The 26,632-nt window shown below is 46.0% G+C and overlaps 1 pseudogene; it reads left to right on the forward strand.

Annotated features, from left to right (window-relative positions):
• The first annotated feature begins 804 nt into the window (after window positions 1-804).
• Window positions 805-4,011, forward strand: LOC147965275 (plant intracellular Ras-group-related LRR protein 2-like; annotated as a pseudogene).
• The last annotated feature ends 22,621 nt before the right edge of the window (window positions 4,012-26,632 follow it).

A 26,632-nucleotide genomic window follows, 5' to 3' on the forward strand; every position in this document is an offset into this window, starting at 1 on the left:
GTGTACCACATGGTAGAATTCCTGAAACGTCCGCTTGTCTAGATAATCGATCGATGCACTGAAACGTTTCTCAATGTTTTCTGTCCTTACTATATTTCTGTTTTATTACTTGGTTGAAAGTGAAAATTCTGGAACCGCCTCGAGGGAAGTCGAAACTGTGGGAGCTTGGCGCTGCCCGTCTTTCTCGCAGGCATTGTGCTTTGATGCACGAAGAAATCATCTTCACGTACTTATCTGCGCGGGCCTTGTGGATCACAAGCAGCGGCGATCCTCCTTTTCCCCTCCCAAGAATAGAAGAAGCAATACCCACCGTTCAGATTATCACATGTGGACCATACTAGGAAGTGTGGACTAGACTAGTTTAGTTATTCCACTCTTTTTTTAATCACGACTGATAAACTACAGTAGATAAATCTGTTTGGGCATCAACTAATTCGGACGAAATGAGTAATATTTTCTGAGCAATTGTATGGGGATATTGAACAGTTTTCGACATCGTACAAGTTTGTGATGATCAAATATGAAATGGATCTTGACAAATGGTATTCCAAATTTTGCAAAGAAAACCTAACTTAACTCGATGACTACTTGAGAAGGCGGCACGCGATTTCAAGCAGCGGTCCATCCGGACCGTTGATAGTCGGTCCAACGGCGAAGACACGCATGCGTTGAACAGTCAGCCCACACAACTCCCCCGCCACATATAAATACCGGAATCCTTTGGGGATCCTGTCGCTATCTTCATCTTCCTCTCTTCCCGCGACCCCCTCAGCTTGAAGCCGGAACAGTCATTCCGCCGTCGCAATGGATCCGTCGCCGAACTCGCACCCGATCCTCTCCTATGTGCTCTCCCGCCTCCCTTCGATCAAGACGGGGTCCCCGAGGCTCTCCTCCCCGCACGACCTCGAGCAGCCGCCGCCGCCGCCGTCCCCGTCCCCGCGCGCCCCGTCGGGCCCCGCGGAGTTCGACCTCGTCGAGCGCATGCCTGGCCTCCGCCACCCGTCCGTCCTCCGCTCCATGACGGGCGCAGTCGCCGACATCACCTGCGCGCACGACGCGCTCCGCCACCTCGACCCCCGCCCCGATCACGAGCTGGTCGACTCCGCCTGCGCCTTCCTCCTCTTGCACTCCCATGGAAACCTCGTCGGATTGGATATCGAAGAGAAGGTGGTGGAGAGCCAGGGGGTGGTCCGGTTAGATGAGGAGCACGAGGCTTATGGTGCCCTGCTGCGGGAGGCGGAGGAGAAGCTGGAGCTGGTGTACCGGATGGCGATGCACGGGAGGGACGTGGCGGAAGGGGGCGGCGAGAGAAGGGAGGACGAGGGATCCGGCGATGTGGACGAGGAGGTGGTGAGGCTGCTCAAGCAGGCGCAGGAAGGGAGGGTGGTGGAGCAGGTGCGCCTCGCCGACCGCCAGCTGCTCCACCTGCCTGAGCCCTTGGGCCGGATCCGCGGCCTCCTCCTGCTCGACATCTCGCGCAACCAGCTCCAGGTCAGGATTCGCTGACGCCGCCATGCATTGCTCCGTCTCTCCCCGTGCTTTCATTCATCGTAGTACCATTTAGACATGCGATCCATGGGAGATTGGGATCGTTCGTCCGATCCGGAAAATCCGGCGATCGGACCTTCGAGCGCGGGTTCGGCTCACCTGCACGGTTCCCAGCAGGGATTATGGTGCAGGGCCATTAAATGAGTGCCATGTGTCCCTGTGGGCCAACAACTACAATTATCTTTGATTAATTTTGTTTCCTGCTCCTTCGATCCTTCCTCGCCAAGAGACTGGGTGCTAGCACCGATGGGCTTTGATTCGTCGGCCCGCGACACTGCTGGGCGTTCTGTCTCCAATCGTGGATGCCGGCGGCCGCCCCAGCCGAGGCTCCCGCAGTGCTGCATCCCATGGCGACGCCCCCGCCGGTGGCCGAACCACCTGCCGTGTTGGCCGCGTCCCAGGCCTCATCCACGAGCGAACAAGCACAAGCGGAAAAAGCAGAGGGGCAAGAAGAAAGCGCATGTTCCCTCGTCAGAGTCGTTCGGCCCGCCGGCGCCCATAGAGCCCGAGCTTAAGCACACGCACACCACCGTTCAACATCCTCCGTCAACGATCCAATAATTCCGCAGTCAAGATTGAACCTCTTTTAATTTGGCGCCGATCGAAAAAAGGGATGAAACGATGAACTGATTTTCGTTGGTGCAGAGCTGGAGCGGCCGGCAGTACAGGTACCGCGTGGTCATCGTACAGAGTACAGACTGCCATGGCCGCGCTTCTGTGGTCGTTTCCTCGTTGTGATAGAGATCATTTAGACTGTAATCTCGCCAAAACAGGAGATAAAGACGGCGGCGAAAATAATGACTCATGGGTAGTCCTCGATTGGCAGTAGACGACCCAGCTACATCGCCGGTGGCCGAGCAAGCACAGCCAGCCTCTTTATTTCTTCAGCGCAGATGCCGGATGATGAAACAGCAGGAAACAAAATTAATCAAAATTAATTGTAGTTGTTGACCCACATGGACACATGGCAGTCATTTATTGGCCCTATATAATAATCCCTGCTGGGAACCCCGCAGGTGAGCCGAACCCTCGAGCGCTAGGTTGATTTTGAGGCACTACGTGTAAGAAGGAAAACGGATTTCCCTCCGTGATCCATTGCAGATCATATATACTTTACTTGGAGTTGCAAATTTTGTTTCCCGCAAGGTTAATTTGCTTGGTTGCACATAGACGCACCACTCTGCTCGGCACTCTTCTTTACCGGTGGTTTTGGATGGACATTGCAGGCTGTCCCCGATGCCATAGTCGGGCTTCAACATCTGGAAGAACTCCGGCTCGCTTCCAACGTCTTGGTCTCCCTCCCGGATTCCATCGGGCTTCTCTCCAACCTGAAGGTGCTCGACGTCTCCGGCAACAAGCTCAGATCTCTGCCCGACAGCATCTCAAGATGCAGGTAACCAACCAGCCATAGCCCCCCATGAATCCGCGAGGCATCTTCTTGGCACTAGATCCATTGCTTGCTTGCTGATCGTCTGAAGTCGGGACTCCAGGTCACTGGTCGAGCTGGACGCCAGCTGCAACGTTCTGGCGTACCTCCCGACGGGCATCGGCTACGAACTGGTGAACCTGCAGAAGCTCTGGGTGCACCTCAACAAGCTGCGCTCGCTGCCGTCCTCCATCTGCGAGATGCGGTCCCTGCGCCTCCTGGATGTGCACTTCAACGAGCTCCGCGGTCTGCCCTCCTCCTTCGGCAAACTGGTGGCGCTTGAGTCGCTCAACCTGAGTAGCAACTTCAGCGACATGCGGGACCTGCCGGCGTCGTTCGGCGACCTGGTCGGCCTTCGCGAGCTCGACCTCAGCAACAACCAGATACCGCGCTGCCGGACTGCTTCGGAAGACTTGACCGGCTGGAGCGGCTCTGCCTGGACCAGAACCCGCTGGTCGTGCCGCCCCTGAAGGTGGTGGCCAACGGCGTCGGAGCGGTGAGGGAGTACATGGACAAGAGGCTGCAGGCCGAGGAGGAGCGGTGGAAGAGCGCAGCTGTGGCCGCTGAGAGTCCCAAGGCGTCGTCGCCAATTGCGTGGCTGTCCCGGAGCGTGTCGTCTCTGAGCACCTGGATTTCGGACGTCGCCGGGCCGGAGAAGGCGGTGGAGGAGGACAAGTTCCTCGAGCAAGAGCTGTGAGCAAGGGCCAGCCAACACCTCCTCGTCTCGGTGCTCGATCGACCGATCGATGTATATACGCGTATCGCTGCACGTAATCATTGCTGAATCCGCGCCTGCCTGGTAGGAGTAGAATCGGACAACCGGCGATAAGTCGATAACCATGCATGTGAGTTTTTTTTTCTGCTTCTTCCCTTTCCTAATCTTCTTTTTATGTTGTTTTTGCTTAGTGGACCATCGTCCGTTTACTAGTTTCAGTTGCCACGTTGCATTGTTCAATAGATTGAACTTTGCAGTATAGTTAGGTGTTGACAGAGAGGGCACGCGCGCTGTTGTAGAAATAACGGGTTCGTTTGGTATCGTAGCAACGGTGATCACTTGTCTAAGCAGGGCGCCCTCGACTCAACATGATCGACTTTAAATCTTTCTCTTGTTTGACGTTATTAATTCTCTGACAAGGGATTGTGACTTTTGCTTTGTCTCTGCAAATCTCGACTTATGTCAGCTCCAAACTCCCTTTGTCCCTCGTTTATGCTACTTCCCCAAGTGCGACACTTGATATTTTTTCGAGTAACACGAAACAGTAACCACTCTATGCATCTTTATTATTGATAATGATCATATGACGTGTTTAGTTCGCACTCAGGTATCGCATTCGTTTTGGTATCGACAAGCTCTGGTTTCCAAAGTTTGCCGAATACACGTTTAGTTCAGTTCGAGCGTCGACCCTGCTTTCCTAATCAGCTTTGCTCCCGCCGTTTTCGGTTTTGTGAACCGATGTATCCGAAGACGCTGGTACCTAATATGTGGTCTGCGTACCAAACCCTTGATACTGTTTTAAGAAACAGTTTTGCTAAAGCATATCTAGATGTATTATAAATATTGCACATCTAAGTTATATGTCATTGATCTTATATCGAGATTTGTGTGAATATATTTTTTCTTTTTTTCTTTTTCTCTTTATGCTTGATTTACTCATTTAGATGTGCAATAAGTAGAGCACATCTAGATGTGCCCTAGACACACTCGTTTCTTTTTAATCTGTGGACCCAATTCATTTAGCTTTCGAATTTTCTTATTTTGGTTGAGTTTTTATAGTCTTGATGCCCCCCGTTTGTGTAGATGACTACTTCTAGTACATCTTAGGTCGTTTAAGAGGAATATGGATGACATGGCTTACAATTTTGTCATGTTGATTGATCCTCATGATACGAAAACCTGAGATTTTTAAAAAACCTTGCCGATAAATAGTCGACCGATAAAATCAATAAATAGGCCGATAAGTCGATTTATTTTTTATCTTGGGTCAACCGATAAGTTACCAAGAAGCGATATCCCGAACATTAATATAAATTTGGTCAAACTTTATAAAGTTTGACTTCAAACCAATCTAATAGTAAAAAGGAACAAAGTGACTACAAAATCCAAAGATGCAGTTTCAGGGATATACAGAGTGTGTGCGCACATCATGTGGTTGCCAAAATAGCAACTGCAAATACGGGACTAACTCAAGTATTAACTCAATTAGCTAAATGACCGTGCATTGTCATGGAACAATAAACTTAGCCATAGTGATATTAATCAAAACATTAGGGTAATCATCATAAAAACATAGAGACTTTGATTAAAACATAAATTTGATTAAAAAATGTTAGCATGCCAAAACTTGTAAAAAACGATATGATGGTAAAATCATTCTTTGTTATGACTTTCATATTTATAACAGTGCAAGTGCCGGGCGGTCGAACCATTAGGCTTGCGCTTGGTTGGTCCTTAGATGGACACCAAGTAATCATCCCTTTCTTTGGCCTTTGTTGGTTTTATTATCCTGCTATCTAGCAAGCAAGATGGACAATTTACCCCATATTGTTCTCTCCACCTCCACTCCCAAGTTCTCTATATTATTTGCCGCCCCTGGGCCCTCCCCTCTCCCCCGGCTTTCGTCGGCCATGTAGCAGGTGAGTGTCCCCTCCCTGGTTTTCTTTGTGTAGATATAGTTCGTAATTTCATCCATCATGGCACTATTTAGGATAAACTCATCGGAGTGGAGTACTCGGAGAGTGTTGTCTGAGTCCTATTTTTTTTCCTTAAGTTCGCAATCCTCAAAATAATTATAGAAAATAACATAATTTATACATAAATAACATGCAAATATCTCTAGTACAATTATAGTTCATAGCAATATTATGTAACGCCCACGATGCGGCTATATCTCCCACGTGTCGAAGTACGACTTAGAGGCATAACCGCATTGTAATCAATGTCGCAAGAGAGGTAATCTTCACACAACCCATGTAATGAATAAGGAAAGGGATACATAGTTGGCTTACAATCGCCACTTCACACAATACATGAATAAAGCATTACAACATACAGATACAATCAAGGTCCGACTATGGAACCAAAATAGAAGAAGACTACCCCTAATGCTACAGATCCCCGATCGTCTCAACTGGGCTCCACTACTGATCAACTGGAAACGGAAAACAACATAACAAACACGATCTTAAACGAGCTCCTCCTTGAGCTCGGTTGCGTCTTCTGCACGGTCATCATCGGCACCTGCAACTGGTTTTGGAAGTAATCTGTGAGTCACGGGGACTCAGCAATCTCACACTCTCACGATCAATACTATTTAAGCTTATGGGTAGGACAAGGTAATGAGGTGGAGCTGCAGCAAGCACTAGCATATATGGTGGCTAACTTACGCAAATGAGAGCAAGAAGAGAAGCAAAGCACGGTCGTGAACTAGAAGTGATCCTGAAACTACTTACGTTCAAGCATAACACAAGAATCGTGTTCACTTCCCGGACTCCGCCGAAAAGAGACCATCGCGGCTACCTACGCGGTTGATGCATTTTAATTAAGTTAAGTTTCAAGTTCTCTACAACCGGACATTAACAAATTCTCATCTGCCCATAACCGCGGGCACGGCTTTCGAAAGTTCAAAACCCTGCAGGGGTGTCCCAACTTAGCCCATCACAAGCTCGCACGGTCAACGAAGGATATTTCTTCTCCCAGGAAGACCCGATCAGACTCGGAATCCCGGTTACAAGACATTTCGACAATGGTAAAACAAGACCAGCAAGACCATCCGCTGTGCCGACAAATCCCGATAGGAGCTGCACATATCTCGTTCTCAGGGCACGCCGGATAAGCTAAGCGTACCAGAGCCGACGTAACCCAAGTTTCCAAGGGATGGCCCTGCACGGTGCTCTAGTTTGGACCAACACTCAGAGGAGCACTGGCCCGGGGGTTTAAAATAAAGATGACCCTTGAATCTGCAGAACCCAAGGGAAAAAGGCTTAGGTGGCAAATGGTAAAACCAAGGTTGGGCCTTGCTGGAGGAGTTTTATTCAAGGCAAACTGTCAAGGGGTTCCCATTATAACCCAACCGCGTAAGGAACGCAAAATCAAGAAACATAACACCGGTATGACGGAAACTAGGGCGGCAAGAGTGGAACAAAACACCAGGCATAAGGCCGAGCCTTCCACCCTTTACCAAGTATATAGATGCATTAATTAAAATAAGAGATATTGTGATATCCCAACAAATATCCATGTCCCAACATGGAACAAACTGTGTGGAGCAAGGGAGTACAATAATGATCTAAGAGTAGATCACTTGACATTGGTCAAAATTATCCTTAGTGGAATAAGGAAATATTTCTCGATTATGGAGGTGACAAAAGGTTCGTCGTAAAAAGTTACGTCGATGCGTGTTTTGACACAGATTTGGATGACTCTAAGTCTCAATCTAGATACATATTAAAAGTGGGAGCAATTAGCTAGAGTAGCTCCATGCAGAGCATTGTTGACATAGAAATTCGCAAAATACTTACGGATCTGAATGTGGCAGACCCGTTGACTAAAATTATCTCACAAGCAAAACATGATCACACCTTAGTACTCTTTGGGTGTTAATCACATAGCGATGTGAACTAGATTACTGACTCTAGTAAACCCTTTTGGGTGTTGATCACATATCGATGTGAACTATGGGTGTTAATCACATGGTGATGTGAACTATTGCTGTTAAATCACATGGCGATGTGAACTAGATTATTGACTCTAGTGCAAGTGGGAGACTGAAGGAAATATGCCCTAGAGGCAATAATAAAGTTATTATTTATTTCCTTATATCATGATAAATGTTTATTATTCATGCTAGAATTGTATTAACCGGAAACATAATACTTGTGTGAATACATAGACAAACAAAGTGTCACTAGTATGCCTCTACTTGACTAGCTCGTTAATCAAAGATGGTTATGTTTCCTAACCATGAACAATGAGTTGTTATTTGATTAACGGGATCACATCATTAAGTGAATGATCTGATTGACATGACCCATTCCATTAGCTTAGCACCCGATCGTTTAGTATGTTGCTATTGCTTTCTTCATGACTTATACATGTTCCTATAACTATGAGATTATGCAACTCCCGTTTGCCGGAGGAACACTTTGGGTGCTACCAAACGTCACAACGTAACTAGGTGATTATAAAGGAGTACTACAGGTGTCTCCAAAGGTACATGTTGGGTTGGCGTATTTCGAGATTAGGATTTGTCACTCCGATTGTCGGAGAGGTATCTCTGGGCCCTCTCGGTAATGCACATCACTTAAGCCTTGCAAGCATTGCAACTAATAAGTTAGTTGCGAGATGATGTATTACAGAACAAGTAAAGAAACTTGCCGGTAATGAGATTGAACTAGGTATTTGGAATACCGACGATCGAATCTCGGGCAAGTAACATACCGATGACAAAGGGAACGACGTATGTTGTTATACGGTCTGACCGATAAAGATCTTCGTAGAATATGTAGGAGCCAATATGGGCATCCAGGTCCCGCTATTGGTTATTGACCGGAGACGTGTCTCGGTCATGTCTACATTGTTCTCGAACCCGTAGGGTCCGCACGCTTAAAGTTACGATGATAGTTATATTATGAGTTTATGCATTTTGATGTACCGAAGGTTGTTCGGAGTGCCGGATGTGATCACGGACATGACGAGGAGTCTCGAAATGGTCGAGACATAAAGATTGATATATTGGAAGCCTATGTTTGGATATCGGAAGTGTTCCGGGTGAAATCGGGATTTTACCGGAGTACCGAGAGGTTACCGGAACCCCCCGGGAGCTATATGGGCCTTAGTGGGCTTTAGTGGAAAAGAGAAGGGGCAGCCCAAGATGGGCCGCGCGCCTCCCCCCTCCCCTAGTCCTATTAGGACAAGGAGAGGTGGCCGGCCCCCCTCTCTCTTTTCCCCCTCCGCGAATCCTATTCCAACTAGGATTGGGAGGGGGGAATCCTACTCCCAGAGGGAGTAGGACTCTCCTGGCGCACCCTCCTTTGCCGGCCAGCCTTCCCCCCTTAGTCCTTTATATACGGAGGCAGGGGCACCCCAGAGACACACAAGTTGATCCACGTGATATATTCCTTAGCCGTGTGCGGCGCCCCCAGCCACCATAGTCCTCGATAATATTGTAGCGGTGCTTAGGCGAAGCCCTGCAGCAGTAGCACGTCAAGATCATCACCACGCCGTCGTGCTGACGGAACTCTTCCCCGACACTTTGCTGGATCGGAGTCCGGGGATCGTCATCGAGCTGAACGTGTGCTAGAACTCGGAGGTGCCATAGTTTCGGTGCTTGATCGGTCGGATCGTGAAGACGTACGACTACATCTACCAAACGCTTCCATTGTCGATCTACTAGGCATGTAGATCATACTCCCCCCTCTCGTTGATATGCATCACATGATCTTGCGTGTGCGTAGGAAATTTTTTGAAATTACTACGAAACCCAACAGTGGCATCCGAGCCTAGGTTTTATATGTTGATGTCATATGCACAAGTAGAACACAAGTGAGTTGTGGGCGATATAAGTCATACTGCCTACCAGCATGTCATACTTTGGTTCAGCGGTATTGTTGGATGAAGCGGCCCAGACCGACATTACGCGTACGCTTACGCGAGACCGGTTCTCCCGACGTGCTTTGCATAGAGGTGGCTTGTGGGTGACAGTTTCTCCAACTTTAGTTGAACCGAGTATGGCTACGCCCGGTCCTTGCGAAGGTTAAAACGGAGTCAAATTGACAAACTATCGTTGTGGTTTTGATGCGTAGGTGAGATTGGTTCTTACTTAAGCCCGTAGCAGCCACGTAAAACTTGCAACAACAAAGTAGAGGACGTCTAACTTGTTTTTGCAGGGCATGTTGTGATGTGATATGGTCAAGGCATGATGCTGAATTTTATTGTATGAGATGATCATGTTTTGTAACCGAGTTATCGGCAACCGGCAGGAGCCATATGGTTGTCGCTTTATTGTATGCAATGCAATCGCGATGTAATGCTTTACTTTATCACTAAACGGTAGAGATAGTCGTGGAAGCATAAGCTTGGCGAGACGACAACGATGCTACGATGGAGATCAAGGTGCCGATGACGATGGTGATCACGACGGTGCTTCGAGGATGGAGATCACAAGCACAAGATGATGATGGCCATATCATATCACTTATATTGATTGCATGTGATGTTTATCTTTTATGCATCTTATCTTGCTTTGATTGACGGTAGCATTATAAGATGATCTCTCACTAATTATCAAGAAGTGTTCTCCCTGAGTATGCACCGTTGCGAAAGTTCTTCGTGCTGAGACACCACGTGATGATCGGGTGTGATAGGCTCTACGTTCAAATACAACGGGTGCAAAACAGTTGCACACGCGGAATACTCAGGTTATACTTGACGAGCCAAGCATATACAGATATGGCCTCGGAACACGGAGACCGAAAGGTCGAGCGTGAATCATATAGTAGATATGATCAACATAGTGATGTTCACCAATGAAACTACTCCATCTCACATGATGATCGGACATGGTTTAGTTGATTTGGATCACGTGATCACTTAGAGGATTAGAGGGATGTCTGTCTAAGTGGGAGTTCTTAAGTAATATGATTAAATTGAACTTAAATTTATCATGAACTTAGTCCTGGTAGTATTTTGCAAATTATGTTGTAGGTCAATAGCTCGCGTTGTTGCTTCCCTGTGTTTATTTTGATATGTTCCTAGAGAAAATTGTGTTGAAAGATGTTAGTAGCAATGATGCGGATTGGATCCCTGATCTGAGGTTTATCCTCATTGTTGCACAGAAGAATTATGTCCTTGATGCACCGCTAGGTGACGGACCTATTGCAGGAGCAGATGCAGACGTTATGAACGTTTGGCTAGCTCAATATGATGACTACTTGATAGTTTAGTGCACCATGCTTAATGGCTTAGTATCGGGACTTCAAAGACGTTTTGAACGTCATGGAGCATATGAGATGTTCCAGGAGTTGAAGTTAATATTTCAAGCAAATACCCGAGTTGAGAGATATGAAGTCTCCAACGAGTTCTATAGCTCAAAGATGGAGGAGAATCGCTCAACTAGTGAGCATGTGCCCAGATTGTCTGAGTACTACAATCGCTTGAATCAAGTGGGAGTTAATCTTCCAGATAAGATAGTGATTGACAGAATTCTCTAGTCACCATCACCAAGTTAGTAGAACTTCGTGATGAACTATGATATGCAAGGGATAACGGAAACAATTCCCAAGCTCTTCATAATGCGGAAATTGACGAAGGTAGAAATCGAGAAAAACATCAAGTGTTGATGGTAGACAAGACCACTAGTTTCAAGAAAAGGGCAGAGGGAAGAAGGGGAACTTCAAGAAGAACAGCAAGCAAGTTGCTGCTCAAGTGAAGAAGCCCAAGTCTGGTCCTAAGCCTGAGACTAAGTGTTTCTACTGCAAAGGGACTGGTCACTGGAAGCGGAACTACCCCAAGTGATTGGCAGATAAGAAGGATGGCAAAGTGAACATAAGTATATTTGATATACATGTTATTGATGTGTACTTTACTAGTGTTTATAGCAACCCCTCAGTATTTGATACTAGTTCAGTTGCTAAGATTAGTAACTCGAAACGGGAGTTGCAGAATAAACAGAGACTAGTTAAGGGTGAAGTGATGATGTGTGTTGGAAGTGGTTCGAAGATTGATATGATCATCATCGCACACTCCCTATACTTTCGGGATTAGTGTTGAACCTGAATAAGTGTTATTTGGTGTCTGCGTTGAGCATGAATATGATTTGATCATGTTTATTGTAATACGGTTATTCATTTAAGTAAGAGAATAAATTGTTGTTCTATTTACATGAATAAAACCTTATATGGTTACACACCCAATGAAAATAGTTTGTTGGATCTCGATCGTAGTGATACACATAATCATTATATTGAAACCAAAAGATGCAAAGTTAATAATGATAGTGCAACTTATTTGTAGCACTGCCGTTTAGGTCATATTGGTGTAAAGCGCATGAAGAAACTCCATGTTGATGGGATTTTGGAATCACTTGATTATGAATCACTTGATGCTTGCGAACCATGCCTCAAGGGCAAGATGACTAAGACTACGTTCTCCGGAGCGAGCAACTGACTTATTGGAAATAATACATACTGATGTATGCGGTCCGATGAGTGTTAAGGCTCACGGCAAGTATCGTTATTTTCTAAACTTCATAGATGATTTGAGCAGATATGGGTATATCTACTTGATGAAACATAAGTCTGAAACATTTGAAAAGAATTTCAGAGTGAAGTGGAAAATTATCGTGACAAGAAAATAAAGTTTCTACGATCTGATCGCGGAGACAAATATTTGAGTTACGAGTTTGGTCTTCAGTTAAAACAATGTGAAATAGTTTCACTACTCACGCCACCTGGAACACCACAGCATAATGGTGTGTCCGAACATCATAACCGTTCTTTATTAGATATGGTGCGATCTATGATGTCTCTTACCGATCTACCATTATCGTTTTGGGGTTATGCATTAAAGACAGCTGCATTCACGTTTAAAAGGGCACCATCTAAGTCCGTTGAGATGACACAATCTGAACCGTGGTTTGGCAAGAAACCAAAGTTTCGTTTCTTAAAGTTTGGGATTGTGATGCTTATATGAAAAAGTTTCAGCCTGATAAGCTCCAACCCAAATCGGAGAAATATGTCTTCATAGGATACCCAAAGGAGACTATTGGGTACACCTTCTATCACAGATCCGAAGGCAAGACATTCGTTGCTAAGAATGGATCCTTTCCAGAGAAGGAGTTTCTCTCGAAAGAAGTGAGTGGGAGGAAAGTAGAACTTGATAAGGTAATTGTACCATCTCCCTTATTGGAAAGTAGTTCATCACAAAAATCTGTTCTTGTGACTACTACACCAATTAGTGAGGAAGCTAATGATGATGATCATGTAACTTCAGATCAAGTTACTACCGAATCTCGTAGGTAAACCAAAGTGAGATCCGCACCAGAGTGGTACGGTAATCCTATTCTGGAAGTCATGTTACTAGACCATGACGAACTTGCGAACTATGAAGAAGCGATGGTGAGCCCAGATTCCGCAAAATGGCTTGAGGCCATGAAATCTGAGATGAGATCCATGTATAAGAACAAAGTATGGACTTTGGTTGACTTGCCAGATGATCGGCAAGCCATAGAAAATAAGTGGATTGTTCAAGAGGAAGACGGACGCTGATAGTAGTGTTACTATCTACAAAGCTAGAATTGTCGCAAAAGGTTTTCGACAAGTTCAAGGTGTTGACTACGGTGAGAGTTTCTCACTCGTATCTATGCTTAAGTCTGTCCGAATCATGTTAGCAATTGCCGCATTTTATGAAATCTGGCAAATGGATAAACAAAACTGCATTTCTTAATAGATTTATTAAAGAAGAGTTGTACATGATACAACCAGAAGGTTTTGTCAATCCTAAAGGTGCTAACAAAATATGCAAGCTCCAGCGATCCATCTATGGACTGGTGCAAGCATCTCGGAGTTGGAATATACGCTTTGATAAGTTGATCAAAGAATATAGTTTTATACAGACTTGCGATGAAGCCTGTATTTACAAGAAAGTGAGTGGGAGCACTACAGCATTTCTGATAAGTATATATGTATGACATATTGTTGATCGAAATAATGTAGAATTAATCTGCAAAGCATAAAGGAGTGTTTTTAAAGAAGTTTTTCAAAGAAAGACCTCGGTGAAGCTGCTTACATATTAAGCATCAAAATCTATTGAGATAGATCAAGACGCTTGATAAGTTTTTTCAATGAGTACATACCTTGACAATATTTTGAAGTAGTTCAAAAATGGAACAGTCAAAGAAAGAGTTCTTGGCTGTGTTACAAGGTATGAAATTGAGTAAATACTCAAAGCCCGACCACGAGAGAAGATAGAAAGAGAATGAAAGTCATTCCCTATGCCTTAGCCATAGGTTCTGTAAAATATGCCATGATGTGTGCCAGATCTATTGTATACCCTACACTGTGTTGAGCAAGGGAGTACAATAATGATCTAAGAGTAGATCACTGGACATTGGTCAAAATTATCCTTAGTGGAATAAGGAAATATTTCTCGATTATGGAGGTGACAAAAGGTTCGTCGTAAAAAGTTACGTCGATGCATGTTTTGACACAGATCTGGATGACTCTAAGTCTCAATCTAGATACATATTAAAAGTGGGAGCAATTAGCTAGAGTAGCTCCATGCAGAGCATTGTTGACACAGAAATTCGCAAAATACTTACGGATCTGAATATGGCAGACCCGTTGACTAAAATTATCTCACAAGCAAAACATGATCACACCTTAGTACTCTTTGGGTGTTAATCACATAGCGATATGAACTAGATTACTGACTCTAGTAAACCCTTTTGGGTGTTGATCACATATCGATGTGAACTATGGGTGTTAATCACATGGTGATGTGAACTATTGCTGTTAAATCACATGGCGATGTGAACTAGATTATTGACTCTAGTGCAAGTGGGAGACTGAAGGAAATATGCCCTAGAGGCAATAATAAAGTTATTATTTATTTCCTTATATCATGATAAATGTTTATTATTCATGCTAGAATTGTATTAACCGGAAACATAATACTTGTGTGAATACATAGACAAACAAAGTGTCACTAGTATGCCTCTACTTGACTAGCTCGTTAATCAAAGATGGTTATGTTTCCTAACCATGAACAATGAGTTGTTATTTGATTAACGGGATCACATCATTAAGTGAATGATCTGATTGACATGACCCATTCCATTAGCTTAGCACCCGATCTTTTAGTATGTTGCTATTGCTTTCTTCATGACTTATACATGTTCCTATAACTATGAGATTATGCAACTCCCGTTTGCCGGAGGAACACTTTGGGTGCTACCAAACGTCACAACATAACTGGGTGATTATAAAGGAGTACTACAGGTGTCTCCAAAGGTACATGTTGGGTTGGCGTATTTCGAGATTAGGATTTGTCACTCCGATTGTCGGAGAGGTATCTCTGGGCCCTCTCGGTAATGCACATCACTTAAGCCTTGCAAGCATTGCAACTAATAAGTTAGTTGTGAGATGATGTATTACAGAACGAGTAAAGAAACTTGCCGGTAACGAGATTGAACTAGGTATTTGGAATACCGACGATCGAATCTCGGGCAAGTAACATACCGATGACAAAGGGAACGACGTATGTTGTTATGCGGTCTGACCGATAAAGATCTTCGTAGAATATGTAGGAGCCAATATGGGCATCCAGGTCCCGCTATTGTTTATTGACCGGAGACGTGTCTCGGTCATGTCTACATTGTTCTCGAACCCGTAGGGTCCGCACGCTTAAAGTTACGATGACAGTTATATTATGAGTTTATGCATTTTGATGTACCGAAGGTTGTTCGGAGTCCCGGATGTGATCACGGACATGACGAGGAGTCTCGAAATGGTCGAGACATAAAGATTGATATATTGGAAGCCTATGTTTGGACATCGGAAGTGTTCCGGGTGAAATCGGGATTTTACCGGAGTACCGGGAGGTTACGGGAACCCCCCGGGAGCTATATGGGCCTTAGTGGGCTTTAGTGGAAAAGAGAAGGGGCAGCCCAAGATGGGCTGTGCGCCTCCCCCCTCCCCTAGTCCTATTAGTACAAGGAGAGGTGGCCGGCCCCCCTCTCTCTTTTCCCCCTCCGCGAATCCTATTCCAACTAGGATTGGGAGGGGGGGAATCCTACTCCCAGAGGGAGTAGGACTCTCCTGGCGCACCCTCCTTTGCCGGCCAGCCTTCCCCCCTTAGTCCTTTATATACGGAGGCAGGGGCACCCCAGAGACACACAAGTTGATCCACGTGATATATTCCTTAGCCGTGTGCGGCGCCCCCAGCCACCATAGTCCTCGATAATATTGTAGCGGTGCTTAGGCGAAGCCCTGCAGCAGTAGCACGTCAAGATCATCACCACGCCGTCGTGCTGACGGAACTCTTCCCCGACACTTTGCTGGATCGGAGTCCGGGGATCGTCATCGAGCTGAACGTGTGCTAGAACTCGGAGGTGCCATAGTTTCGGTGCTTGATCGGTCGGATCGTGAAGACGTACGACTACATCTACCAAACGCTTCCATTGTCGATCTACTAGGCATGTAGATCATACTCCCCCCTCTCGTTGCTATGCATCACATGATCTTGCGTGTGCGTAGGAAATTTTTTGAATTACTGCGAAACCCAACACTTCGCCATGGAAGTAGTCGTACATGTTTTCATAGAGGTTCGGGGTCAACGACACGACACTTGACGTCCACGGGGTCTTTGCGGGTCGACGGTAGTGGTACACGGCGGCGTAGTGGAAGTAGTTGTTCAGGGTATCGACGGTAGCCGAACTTGGCGAACCGGAGGGGTACACTTAAGTCGTTGAGGGAACTTGATGAATCCGAGGGCTACGGGCGTCGTGGTACTCCGAACAAATCCACGAAGGCAGTATTGGCATTCCGGGTCTTGCAGTGCTGTCGAACTTGGCGTATCCGAAGGGGTACTTGGTCTTGAGGGTCGACGGTAATCGTGCATTCGATGTTGTGGTACTTGTCGATCTCTTGCCTCGGATGGTGGTCGTACAAGGTTCTGTGTCGTCAGTAGAGGTACTTGGCGAATCCACGGAAAACGGTAGCTGCAGTTTCTTTGTTGGCTTGAGCAGGGGACGGCCGGTAGGCGAAGTAGGCACTTCGCTAGAGGTGCGCGGTGGCCGCTTGGTGCTCTGGTTGTTGTTGCGGACGAGGCAGAGCTTGGCAGGGTCGGGAACGGCACAGGATGCCCGTCGTCATCTCCTCGAACGAGGGCAGAGGCAGGAGGTCAACGCGAGGGGAGACTCGCTGCGAAGCAGGCGCGATGCGGCGCTGAACTTGACGAAATCCGGCGAGGCTGGCAGGGGCACGCGGGGTCGGACGGGTCTGGATGGAGGCGGCACGGACATGCTTGAGGCCGCCGGCTGGCGAGATGGTGATGGTGCTGTAGCAGCGGAGGACCTGCGAGGAGGGAGAGGGCGGAGGGCGGAGCAGGTCCGGCGAGGACGATGCAGGGGAGGCCCAGCAGGCTGTGGTGCCCGGCGTCCCTGGCGATGTGGCAGGGCGGCGAGCTCGGCCCTCGCGCCCATGGAGGCAAGGAAGGAAGGCCATGGAGGAGGCGCGGGGCGGGGTAGAGCAGAGGGAGGCAACGGTAGTGGGGATGGCAGGGGCGCGCGGCTGCGCAGGGCTTCATGCGGCGGAGGAGAAAGGACGCACATGCTTGGCTCCTGTGGGTGCAGCGTGAGGAAGAAGGTGAGGGAGAGACGAGGGTACGAGCGATGGGATCGGGCAGCGCTCTCCCTGTGGCGGCGCGAGGGGAGAAGCTCCCTGGCGCTAGGTTAAGGAGGAGGTGGGCCGGTGCGGGAGTTGGCCTAGGGAGGAACAGTGGAGAGGGAGGCGCCTAGGCGCAGATGGGCCTGCCTGTCTGGGCTCTGAGGCCGACTGGGCTGCAGGTTTTCTCTCCCTCTCTCTCTTTCTCTGAATTCTCTTTTTCCATTTAAAAACAAAACAGAAAAAGAGAAAGAAAAGAAAGAGAAGTTAGGGATGGAATCTGGGCATGGGGATAATTTTCACGGACTCGCAAAAATGCGCATGTTCCAAGAAAAATGGAGTGGGCATTTTTGAAAGTTTTAAATTCAAACTCATTTGATTTAAAATCAAATGGTTTGAATAGGAAGTGAGGGTTAGAAAGGTCAAAAAATGTTCGGATTTTTGGTGGAGCTCCGGAAAAAGATAAAAGAATTTATGGGCGAAGTTTGAGGAGCAAACTCGAAGCAGAAAAGACATGTGATTATTTGCAAGTGTGTTCATGGGTGATTCTGAAAATGGAATATTTAATATAGCTCCCTAATATCGGGAGGATATGTTATAAAGAGAAGTCACCATGTGAATTCCCTCGATTTAAATGGATCAAAGATCCATGCCATTTATTTAGATGAGATGCAAAAGATTTATGAGAAGATGGCATGATGACATGATGCAATGATGAATGCAACAAACCAACAACTCACAAGACGAACCCCGAAAAACATGGAAGGCGTCTGAAGCTCCGGCCTTGGGGCGTCACAACACTCCACCACTACGAGAGGGTCTCGTCTCGAGATCTAGGATGGCACCGGAGGGAAAACGGAAGAGAAAGAGAAGAGGTAAAACTAAATTGCTTCTTTGACAAACGAGTGAAACCAAAGAACCTTGAGAGGTTGAACAAAATGAAAGAAAGAATACAACGAAGATGAACAAAGTTGAAAACAAACCGGTAGAAAAGAGGAACAAGGAACATTACGAGAACCTTGTAGGTTGAAAGACATAATAAAAAAAGGTTGCAATGGACAATAAGTACATGCAAGCACTCCGGTTGAAACAAGATGTACAAGGAACGATAAAGATCAGTTACGACAACACTCTGGTTGAAAAGAGATGCAAGACTTTATAAGGAGAAAAGAACTTGAGCAGAGGGCACAACATTCCGGTTAAATGGATAAGCACGAAAAGAAAAACACAATCCTCAACATTCGAGATGATGAGAGGAGAGAGCAACAACACAATGCCTCCGGAACGAAAGAATAGAAGATAAATGGAGAAGAAAATGGCAACTTCTTCCACAATTGGGCTTTAAAAGGCATCCTTAGGAGAAGGGTCGAACGGAGTTGTTGGAAAACCAACAACGAAAAGAGTAAGCTTGTAGTGGGCTTATAGAGAACATCTCAAAATTAAGGTGTGAAATTCCGCCACTAACAAAAAACAATGGATTTGAATTGATATGAATAAGGAGGTGAGAAACTATTTCACCTGCAGGATAAAAGAGCTTGGGTCATTTATAAGCACCATAAATAGCAACAATCCTTAGGGAAAACTTTAGGTGAAATATAACCCAAGATAATTCCAAAGAAGAGATTGATGGATTGAAAAGATGTCTTGAACGAAAAGAAAATGATGGATTTTAGATATGTCACTCTTGAAAACTTGTGAATCATGAAACACGAAGGGAAATTATCAACAATGACATAACACCACCTCAAAAGATGAGATATAAAAGAATTGCACTTCGGAATGCAAGACGAAGAATACTTGAAGTATAGCTTGGCAGATCATAGCTTCGAGAGATATCTTGAAGAACAAATGAAGAATGAAAAGAATCCTTGCCGAACCACCATGTAGCCTCCATGAAGAACTCCGGTAATAAAAGAATAATGAAAGAAAGATAAGTCGAAAGCACAAGGTGAAGCCTTGCAATGATTTAGATGGAGCTTGCGACGAGATAAAGTGGAAACTTGGAACTCCGGAAGAAAAGATAAAGCATCTCGAACTGAGAATGTGATATGATGAACCACTCCAGAAAGAAGAAATTAGATCACTTGTATGAAACAATAATAAGAATTACGTTATGCGCATCCTTCACCAATTTAGATTGATGGCAAACAATGGATTTGGCATACTACTTATTCTCGTTGAAAAGGATTAAGATAGATATAGCGCAAACTAGAGAAAAGACTTGAACGAACCACCGGTAAGATTGGAAAGAACGAATAAATTGATATGATACCAAGAGAAAAGGAATCTTGAATGAACCACCATGTGAATTGAATATGAACGAAGAAAAGATAATGAAACACTGGGAAGAAGTACAGAACGAATGAAGATACTTGAGGGAATTTAGATACAAGAGAACGAAGAGATCACGAACTGATTAGAGAATATTTTGAATGATGCACCGGTAAGATTTAGAGAGCGAGAGCTGAAAAACTGGAAAGAATAATTCTGATATGATGGCCTCCGGAGAATCAAACTGAAAAGACTTCTGAAATGATCCGGATGAATGAAAAGAATTCTCACAATCAAAATAATTATGGGAGGATGGCATCAAGCTAGAATCACGAATCTTTGGGAGAACGAATAAGATTTGGAAGAAAAACTCTTCTTCGGTCTTGAAATGTTGAGAATGGCGATGAGAAACACCACCATGAATAGTTGAGATACTCCGGGATGACGAATAGAAAGGTTGAGCCAACGATGAAAAGAATTTGATAGATCTTGGAGAAATACAAATGACTGATGATAATCCATTCTTACGTCATGCTTGAAATGAATTTGAGAAATAACTCCGGATGAAATTAGAAGAGTCAGGTAAGATCCTGGAAAAAGACCTGTGGGTTAGGGCCCACTCAAGAGAAACACCGTTGAAATAATTTGAAGAGAGAGATTGCACCGGTTGAATTAAAAGGCTTGAATGAGATAACATCCTCGAAAGAGCTTGAACGAAAGCAGAGTGGAAACACGAATCTTTGAGATATCTTGAGCACTCCGGAACGATAGAATAGCGAGCGTGGAATGATTATGAGGTGCACCGGTCATGGTAAAAGCATTTGAAACGAGGAAAAGATATGATCAACACTGAAAAATTGCATTGAAAACACCGGGAAAGATAAGAGAAACAAAGGATGATAAACTTGAAGCTTCATTTATCATCTTCATGAGAATCACATGATAAGAACATGAAGGAAAAGAATGGAGAGACTTCCATCGATAAAATGGATACTTGATTAAGAAATCTGAGTCCTTGAAGAAAAAGGGTGGGTGGGCGGGAAAAACAAAGGCAACTTGAGGACAGATGAAATGAACAACGTTAGGAAAACCGAGAGGTGATCTTGCGGATGTTGAAAAAGATCGGATCCACTTGAAGAGAAGCATGTTGGTTGAAAAGGATTGACACGACAACCTCGATGATCAAGAAGGATTAGTATGCATATAGAAGTATGAGAACACCGCTTAGGAAAGTTATGGATTCCACATTTGACTTTGAAGCAACCGAGTACCACAATGAAAACAAAACAAAGGATTGGCTTGCAGAATAAGCCGGAACAAACATATGATAGAGATTTCGTCTGAAGTTTTCGTGGTGGGGCCCACACGGGCTCGATCGTATAGCACCATCATGTACAAGGCAGTGCACATGACATACGAAGCGTCCCCGAGTCAGCATAGCCAAGGACTCTTTAAGACACAACGAGACCACTGTAAAACCAACCGTGGATGGGCGGACCACTAGACATCGAACCCCAATCTCATATCATGCATTTGTCGAAAGATATCCTAGGAGCTACTTGAATTCCCACTTATATACTCCCGAAATTTTCCGGTTATGCAATCAGGTGTTGGGGATACAGGGGAAGCATAATATCTCACCCAAAACTAACAAATCCTACATCCAGCTGTATCCATCCTTCAACACATAACCAAGAAACCTTCGGAAATCATTTACCTCAACCTTCGAAAGCATCCGTTATACGAGTTATCGCAATACTCCCGAACTCCCGCCCCAGTACTGGGTGGCGTCGAGGTTATCTCACCAACAACTGCATAAAAGAGATTTTCAATGTCGGCAAAACTCAGGTATTCCAGAATCTCAATGATAAAATTGTGACGACAACACCTCGGAGCTCAACTCCCCGGGACACTGCCACAACCCCTAAATGTCAGGAGGCACCAAGAACAATGTTCTCGTCACAAAACCATCAGAATGATTCTAAGATACCCGCGTGATCCTAAAAAAAATTTAGTGAAATTTGAGAAGAGAAGAGTCAAAACTCTACGTCAGGATGCCTCACCAGAGCGACGAAGGGACTGAGGAGTAAAAAGAATCCTACTCTCCGATATATATAATCCTATAAGACTCAAAACATTTTTCTAGACTCCACAACGCCAGCGATTCGATCAAGCAGGGGGCTCCTAAGTCGGGGATGGCTCTGATTACCAACTTGTAATGCCCACGATGCGGCTATATCTCCCACGTGTCGAAGCACGACTTAGAGGCGTAACCGCATTGTAAGCAATGTCGCAAGAGAGGTAATCTTCACACAACCCATGTAATGAATAAGGAAAGGGATACATAGTTGGCTTACAATTGACACTTCACACAATACATGAATAAAGCATTACAACATACAGATACAATCAAGGTCCGACTACGGAACCAAAATATAAGAAGACTACCCCTAATGCTACAGATCCCCGATCATCCCAACTGGGCTCCACTACTGATCAACTGGAAACGGAAAACAACATAATGAACACGATCTTCAACAAGCTCCTCCTTGAGCCCGGTTGCGTCTTCTGCACGGTCATCATCGGCACCTGCAACTGGTTTTGGAAGTAATCTGTGAGTCATGGGGACTCAGCAATCTCACACCCTCGCGATCAAGACTATTTAAGCTTATGGGCAGGACAAGGTAATGAGGTGGAGCTGCAGCAAGCACTAGCATATATGGTGGCTAACTTACGCAAATGAGAGCGAGAAGAGAAGCAAAGCACGGTCGTGAACTAAAAGTGATCAAGAAGTGATCCTGAAACTAGTTACGTTCAAGCATAACACAAGAACCGTGTTCACTTCCCGGACTCCGCCGAAAAGAGACCATCACGGCTACACACGCGGTTGATGCATTTTAATTAAGTTAAGTTTCAAGTTCTCTACAACCGGACATTAACAAATTCCCATCTGCCCATAACCGCGGGCACGGCTTTCGAAAGTTCAAAACCCTGCAGGGGTGTCCCAACTTAGCCCATCACAAGCTCTCACGGTCAACGAAGGATATTCCTTCTCCCAGGAAGACCCGATCAGACTCGGAATCTCGGTTACAAGACATTTCGACAACGGTAAAACAAGACCAGCAAGACCATCCGTTGTGCCGACAAATCCCGATAGGAGCTGCACATATCTCGTTCTCAGGGCACACAGGATAAGCTAAGCGTACCAGAGCCGACGTAACCCAAGTTGCCAAGGGATGGCCCTGCACAGTGCTCTAGTTTGGACCAACACTCGGAGGGGCACTGGCCCAGGGGGTTTAAAATAAAGATGACCCTTGAGTCTGCAGAACCCAAGGGAAAAAGGCTTAGGTGGCAAATGGTAAAACCAAGGTTGGGCCTTGCTGGAGGAGTTTTATTCAAGGCGAACTGTCAAGGGGTTCCCATTATAACCCAACCGCGTAAGGAACGCAAAATCAAGGAACATAACACCGGTATGACGGAAACTAGGGCAGCAAGAGTGGAACAAAACACCAGGCATAAGGCCGAGCCTTCCACCCTTTACCAAGTATATAGATGCATTAATTAAAATAAGAGATACTGTGATATGCCAACAAATATCGATGTTCCAACATGGAACAAACTCCATCTTCACCTGCAACTAACAACGCTATAAGAGGGGCTGAGCAAGCGGTAACATAGCCAAACAATGGTTTGCTAGGACAAGGTGGGTTAGAGGTTTGACATGGCAATATGGGAGGCATGATAAAGCATGTGGTAGGTATCGCGGCATAGGCATAGCAAAAGAGCGAGGAACTAGCAAGCAAAGATAGAAGTGATTTTGAGGGTATGGTCATCTTGCCTGAAATCCCGCAAGGAAGAAGAACGAGTCCATGAAGAAGACAAACGGACGTAGTCGAACGGATCCTCATAAACGTGACGATATCGGAACTAACCCAAAGAAGCAACACCGGAAAGAAAGCAAACAACATGGTAAACAACCATCACATAAGCATGGCATGATGCACAAACAAGTATGATGCATGTCCGGTTTAAATATGCATGACATGGCAAAAGTGCAACAACCAAAACTACAAATTAAGTGGAGCTCAATATGCAACGTGTTGCATATTGACAAAACACCACATCAATTATTTAGTTCTCTCCCGGTTAGGTACTCAACAATATTAAATGTTGGTAAACATGGCAAGAGATGAAGCAAAAGTAAACTACACAATCTAAGCAATTTAAACGGGGCCGGATATAACAAACAACGAATCCGGTAAATCCCCATATGCATTTAGCAAATTGGTGCAACAACAAAGTTAAACATTTAAATGTTATTATCATGATGCGGAGGACATGTCCAAGATTATGCAATTTTTATTAAAAGTTGAGAAGAGCATTATGAAGCATTTTGTCATCGTGGCGGAAATGAAAAAGGGTGCCACGGCAACGATAACGGTAACGGTGCCACGACAACGTTCCGGTTCCGGTACTTGATTGAGATACCGATGCAAAGGGGAAGTGTGCGGATGCGTGTAAAAGATGGTGGGGCGCTCCCGGATTCCGGGTGTCCCACGAGTTGGCGACAAGGAAACGAGTGACAATTTGAACAGGGTGCAAAACACGAGCATCTCGAACATCGCAAGCATTCGTTCACGGACGTCGTCTCGAGGTTATACCTTCGAAGTGTGTAAACAGGACGGTTCTCGTTCGGTGCCAAGTAGAGGAAGTAGACGTTCACTCGACGGCCTTCGGCGACGGCAGTTGTACACGGGTCTTCGGCCACGGAAGTAGTCGTACATGTTTTCATAGAGGTTCGGGGTCAACGACACGGCACTTGACGTCCACGGGGTCTTTGTGGGTCGACGGTAGTGGTACACGGCGGCGTAGTGGAAGTAGTTGTTCAAGGTATCGACGGTAGCCGAACTTGGCGAACCGGAGGGGTACACTTAAGTCGTTGTGGGAACTTGATGAATCCGAGGGCTCCGGGCGTCGTGGTACTCCGAACAAATCCACGAAGGCAGTATTGGCGTTCCGGGTCTTGCAGTGTTGTCGAACTTGGCGTATCCGAAGGGGTACTTGGTCTTGAGGGTCGACGGTAATCGTGCATTCGATGTTGTGGTACTTGTCGATCTCTTGCCTCGGATGGTGGTCGTACAAGGTTCTGTGTCGTCAGTAGAGGTACTTGGCGAATCCACAGAAAACGGTAGCTGCAGTTTCTTTGTTGGCTTGAGCAGGGGACGGCCGGTAGGCGAAGTAGGCACTTCGCTAGAGGTGTGCGGTGGCCGCTTGGTGCTCTGGTTGTTGTTGCGGACGAGGCAGAGCTTGGCAGGGTCGGGAACGGCACGGGATGCCCGTCGTCATCTCCTCGAACAAGGGCAGAGGCAGGAGGTCAACGCGAGGGGAGACTCGCTGCGAAGCAGGCGCGATGCAGCGCTGAACTTGACGAAATCCGGCGAGGCCGGCAGGGGCGCGTGGGGTCGGACGGGTCTGGAAATAGGCGGCACAGACATGCTTGAGGCCGCCGGCTGGCAAGATGGTGATGGTGCTGCAGCAGCGGAGGACCTGCGAGAAGGGAGAGGGCGGAGGGCGGAGCAGGTCCGGCGAGGACGATGCAGGGGAGGCCCAGCAGGCTGTGGTGCCCGGCGTCCCTGGCGACGCGGCAGGGCAGCGAGCTCGGACCTTGCGTCCATGGAGGCAAGGAAGGAAGGCCATGGAGGAGGCGCGGGGCGGGGTAGAGCGGAGGGAGGCGACGACAGTGGGGATGGCAGGGGCGCGCGGCTGCGCAGGGCTTCATGCGGCGGAGGAGAAAGGACGCGCATGCTTGGCTCCTGTGGGTGCAGCGCGAGGAAGAAGGTGAGGGAGAGACGAGGGTACGAGCGATGGGATCGGGTAGCGCTCTCCCTGTGGCGGCGCGAGGGGAGAAGCTCCCTGGCGCTAGGTTAAGGAGGAGGTGGGCCGGTGCGGGAGTTGGCCTAGGGAGGAACAGTGGAGAGGGAGGCGCCTAGGCGCAGATGGGCCTGCCTGTCTGGGCTTTGAGGCCGACTGGGCTGCAGGTTTTCTCTCCCTCTCTCTCTTTCTCTAAATTCTCTTTTTCCATTTAAAAACAAAACAGAAAAAGAGAAAGAAAAGAAAGAGAAGTTAGGGATGGAATCTGGGCATGGGGATAATTTTCACGGACTCGCAAAAATGCGCATGTTCCAAGAAAAATGGAGTGGGCATTTTTGAAAGTTTTAAATTCAAACTCATTTGATTTAAAATCAGATGGTTTGAATAGGAAGTAAGGGTTAGGAAGGTCCAAAAATGTTTGGATTTTTGGTGGAGCTCCGGAAAAAGATAAAAGAATTTAGGGCGAAGTTTGAGGAGCAAACTCGAAGCTGAAAAGACATGTGATTATTTGCAAGTGTGTTCATGGGTGATTCTGAAAATGGAATATTTAATATAGCTCCCTAATATCGGGAGGATATGTTATAAAGAGAAGCCACCATGTGAATTCCCTCGATTTAAATGGATCAAAGATCCATGCCATTTATTTAGATGAGATGCAAAAGATTTATGGGAAGATGGCATGATGACATGATGCAATGATGAATGCAACAAACCAACAACTCACAAGACGAACCCCGGAAAACATGGAAGGCGTCTGAAGCTCCGGCCTTGAGGCGTCACATATTACATTCAAGATAATTGGGCGTTCAACAAGTTTTTCAATTCAAGGATACTCAAGTCAGAATCAGCGTAAGTTTTTTTTTGCGTGAGAGGAAGTGACTCCATTGTACATAGATGTCTTGATCTATTCACACTATTTTAGTTTACATTTAACCGTCCTACAATTTTATACTATGCAAACAATAATTGCTGAAAATAGCAATGAGAGATAATCTATTATACAACATTTTTTTGACTTCACCAAATGATGAGTAAGGCTAGTCATTGTGGGGAGTAACTTGAGAACGGCACTTTGGAGCTCGGCCTCCATTGAGGCTGATTTTTTTGGAAAAAATAATCAAAATTCATACCTCCTGG

The sequence above is a fragment of the Triticum urartu genome, chromosome 6A (genome assembly GCF_056163025.1).
Source record: "Triticum urartu cultivar PI428250 chromosome 6A, HENAU_Tu73, whole genome shotgun sequence".
Classification (NCBI taxonomy): domain Eukaryota; kingdom Viridiplantae; phylum Streptophyta; class Magnoliopsida; order Poales; family Poaceae; genus Triticum; species Triticum urartu.